Here is a 4,947-nt window from a genome sequence, read left to right on the forward strand (position 1 = left end):
AAGTTTCCCATTTGACATTATTTCAATAAAAGTACTCCTCCACACAAACAGTTTTTCAAAATTTCCTCCACCGTATTTATATATTATCTCTATATCATTTTCTAAAATCCTCCTAAAAAGACCTTCCACACTCACACATTTCCCTTCATAATGACCCATGTTCCTTCTTTGTCTTACAGCATATCTAGCATGACTTAAAACATAATTAACCAAATTAAAATTCAAAACTTTACTTTTCCCGTTAATACCAAAAAGAAAGAATCTCTTCCATTCCACCCCATTAAAAATCTCCTCCCCCCAATGTTTTACTAAAAGCCCTTTTAAAAACTCATGAAAATCTTTTAACCTGCTACAATCAACAAAAAAGTGCATAACATTTTCCACCCCTGTAACACAAATATCACATTCTTTTAATCTCCCTATTTATTTGATGCAAAACCACATTTGTAAAAATCCTATTGTGTTTCAATTTAAAATCATTGTCTTCACACTCTATAGAATTATATTTGACATTTACATTCTTCCATATTGATTTCACATCCATATTTGCAAACACCCTAGACCACACTTTTTCCGACGCAGGAACTTTTATCTCTTTTAAAATACATTTACTATAAACCATTTGAACTTTTAAACCTGATAAATCATGTTTCTCCCCATTACTTTCATAATATAAAACCGGTAAACCCCTAGATCTTTTAGCCACCTCTTTATTTATTAAAATCACCCACTCCCCAGGAATACATCCTAATATTTTCTTGTACATATTCTCCACAGTAGTTTTACTAATCTCTTCATCTATTTCAACCACATTATCATATATTGCCTGCAACGGAAGGAACCCAGGAATTACCTCATATACAATGTCACCTATCTGCCTCATCCCAGCCCTCATAAAATATTTACAAAACAACGTCATATTATTACACTTTATCTTTGGATTTAAAAATATCGGTTGATTTAAAATATCTTCTAAAATGGTACATTCATAATAAATATTTGGTAAAAATTGCCCCCAAGCCTCAAACACTTCTCTATAAAACAACGGTATATTTCCTAACATTTCTTTCTTCATACTCATCAATAAACCATTGTCCCCCACCCTCCCTACCTCTTGCAAATAATCTTTAAAAAACCTTTTCCACCCATAATCCAATTCACCAAATAAATATTTCCGTACCATTTTAACTCTAATTGCTGTTTTCCTTACACTTAAATCTACCAACTTCAAACCCCCCTCTTCATAACCTGCAATCAAAGTTTTAAAAGCAATTTTCACCCCCTTCCCGTCCCATAAAAAATCAACTAAAATCTTATTCATTTCAGATAAAACCCATTCTGGCATATCCAAAACATTCATTACATAAATAAAAATTGACATCAACAAGAAATTTAACACAATGACTTTCCCTTTTAACTTCAAAGACCTCCCCCTCCACATATTTACTACCTTCCTAACTTTATTTATCACACCACTCCATGTCAAACCCTAGCTTCTATTTCGTTCACCCCTAAAAACACTCCTAACACCTTAAAATAATCTTTTACCACCTTAAAAGTAAAATTCCCCTCATTAATCTTCCCAATATACATTACAACTGACTTCTCCATGTTAACCTTTGCACCTGATGCTTGTCCATATACTTTAAAACACTCCATCACCCTTTTTACACTTCCCTCATCTCTAACTGTTATAGTGGTATCATCTGCGTATTGATGAATCAAACTAAAACCTTCTTGTGGAGTCTGTACACAATTTATAAGATGATCTTTAAAAAAAAATGCTGCTAAAGGTTCCACCGATAAAACAAATAATAAAGCTGATAAAGGGCATCCCTGTCTCACAGATCTCTCAAGAATAAAATAATCAATTAAAACCCCATTACACTTCACCCTACTTTTTGCCATGTTGTCCGTCATATTAAACAAAAAAAGAGGCCAAAAACTCTCACCCAAGCAGCAAAACTGCAAAGGGGGGGAAAAAAAACGAACCAAACTTAAACTTTTTCAAATGCAAAAATCAAAATTATACTTAAAAAAACGTTGAAAATAACCAAAAAAGCTCTCAAGCAAACAAACACTCACTCACTCACGACTTAATTACCGACACCTGTCTCACTTTCCAAACAGGAAGTGCTCACTCAGGCTGGTATGGCCGTAAGCAAAAGGCAATCTCTTGGTACACTATATAAAGTCAACGTGTCGCTTACTCTTAGGGGGACAGAGAAATGTCCACCTTGTGACACACTGAAAAGCTCAAACCTTGCTTGCATTTCCAGACCATATATTTCACTCTTGTGGGGGGGGAAAAAGAGGGCATATCCTAGGTTCATACTCATGACAACTTCATGGACCTGGGCCCTATAAAATACAGCGCGCCCACACGGAATCACGAAATACAGACATTACACCGAAATTCAACAACATTACAAAATGCTTTGAGCTAAGGAGGAAATCAAATCATTCCCTTCAACTTGTTAGAAAATCCATTCATTTGCCCAAGTGAATCATAAGACATGAACAAAATGCATCAGTGATTCGTATTTCCACGCAACTTTCAGAAACTGCACAGGACTGCCCAGTTTCCGTGCGCATGCGTGCGGAGCGCGCGCATCTCTACACTTTGTGTAGCCGTTAGCGATGAGGCTAATGATAACCTTCTTGTGGTAGAGAAGGAAAGGCTTCCCACAAAAACCTTCTCAATCAAATGTTAACTGCAAAGTAGCCTATGCCAGCCTGGCAGAATTATATCATGATTATTTGCATCAATCCAGTGGCCATTTGTTTTGCAAACTCCGCAATCACATGAGCGCTACAGCAACACCGCTTAACCAAACAAAGGTCTCTTCCTGGCGCACACTTGCCTAAAAAAGGGTAACTACACCCCAAAAATCGATATGTCTTCCGTTTTTCCCAGACCTCAAAAGTGGTTTCCTGCTAGGGTTTTAAATGTTGTCGTGGACATAGAACATCTAATCGTGTTATAATTCTATTAAAAAGGTGTACTTTTGAGAGCGAAAACCTGCAGAAGCAGGGACAAACGGGATGGGGGGGGAATATTATTATTTTTCTTTTTTTGGGGGGGGGGGGGGGCAATCAGTCAAAACATTGAAGGGGATTTTACAGGGCCCTAATGGACTACAGACATTGACAGTCTCTCTCCTTGCCTAAAAACAAATGCTGAATGCACTGCCTAGATTTTGAGGTAAACGCATTGTCCATTATTTGATTTGATCAGGGCAGGGCAGGGAAGCACTAACAAACTGCATTTAGTCCAATAAAAAGACACAACACTATTAGGGTGATAAATAAAAGGGAGTTGCTCCACGCATGACACAAGAGAACCCTCTGCTGGAGAAAAATGCTTACAGCACCTGGTATTCCCAGGCGGTCTCCCACCCAAGTACTAACCAGGCACAACCCTGCTTAGCTTCCGAGATCAGATTAGATCAGGCGTATACAGGCCGGTGTGGCCGTAAGCAAAATGAAATCTCAAAAAGTGGAAGAAATTGCATATACTGTAGCCATAATTCGTAGCACAGATTGTTGGATGAAATACAAACTAACCTTGCTTACTTATTTCAAAGCGAGGGCACATATTTCAGGCTTGTGGGAAAAAACGGACAAAGAGTTGAAATTCCACAAGGCAGTGAAAAAAAGCTAACAGCACCTGGTATTCCCAGGCAGTGTCCCATCCAAGTACCAAGTACTGTTATGTTATTGTGCTACTTTTTAGCATTTTTTACTTTAGTTTATTTGCTAAATATTTTCTTAACTCTTCTTGAACTGCACTGTTGGTTAAGGACTTGTAAGTAAGCATTTCACAGTAAGGTCTACACTTGATGTATTCGGCGCAAAAATAAAGTTTAATTTGATTTGAACTGTCCAAAATCATGTGTTACATCACTTGCATCTTGTCAGCGTCTGAAAATGGCTAATTAAATGACTGATCGCTGGCTCTGAATGGTTACTTGATACTCTCTGTATGGCGATTACATGCGATAGTTGGCAAGCATAGTTCGCAAGGTCTATAGTATCAATTTTATCCCTCAATTCATTTCATTTGAAAACAATCACAGTAATTGTTACCCAGAAATTATTTGATATCGAGATAAAAACAGCTGCATTGGACCTTAATTAAAATGAAAGGTATTTGGAATTTAGTCATTAGGTTTAATAGGCCTGAGGTGTGACACTTCACCTGTCCTAGTCTAGTGAGTAGCCAAGACACAGACAGGAGCTCCTGGGTTTGGTGCGAGGCTGCGAGTGTGGGAGAAAGGTGTACATATGGAGAAACATAATACTGTAAACACAAGAGAAAGATACACTTCGAGTGCATTTGCCATTCTGGTAAAATGCATTGTCTATTGTATAGGACAGGAAACCAGAGTAAGGCCCTGAGAGCATAGGACAGCTGGACAAACCAAGGTCAGAGGGACATACAAAGGAGGGGGTCAGCCAAATGACCAAAGAGACACATAGTCTACGAGTCCTAATAAGGACAGACATACCAAAGAACACACCAGGCTGAACATAAGGGGGCCCATAGCATAAGATGGGCATGTATTATTTTTGGGACATGAAGACGTCCTGCCACTATTATAACTTAACTGAAAGCAGATATGGGCGTTATCGAGCTGAACAAGCAGGATGCACAGATTGGGATATAATGGTGGCAGATGGACTGAGGGAAGTAACTTAATTTGCATGTGGGATGGACTCATATGTTGTATGTGTATAAAAACAGAGCCAGTGCTCTGGGAAAGGGTGTGTTCTGCAGACCATCTAGGCTTCTGATATGTTTGTATTAAAAGCCTATATTGAATTCACAAGTTCTTGTAAGTGTTACATTTTGTTACGATTCTCCACGACACGAGTTAGGACAAGTCTAACAGACCGTAACATATCTGTGAAAGTGAGCAACAAGACATTCCACAAACTCACAAG

At 38.1% G+C, this 4,947-nt stretch overlaps 1 pseudogene; it reads right to left on the reverse strand.

The window, feature by feature from the left end:
- Window positions 1-3,362: 3,362 nt before the first annotated feature.
- On the reverse strand, window positions 3,363-3,481 carry LOC118942431 (5S ribosomal RNA; annotated as a pseudogene).
- Between the last annotated feature and the right edge of the window lie 1,466 nt (window positions 3,482-4,947).

The sequence above is a fragment of the Oncorhynchus mykiss genome, chromosome 20 (assembly GCF_057628025.1).
Source record: "Oncorhynchus mykiss isolate SJ-2025 chromosome 20, ASM5762802v1, whole genome shotgun sequence".
NCBI lineage: Eukaryota > Metazoa > Chordata > Actinopteri > Salmoniformes > Salmonidae > Oncorhynchus > Oncorhynchus mykiss.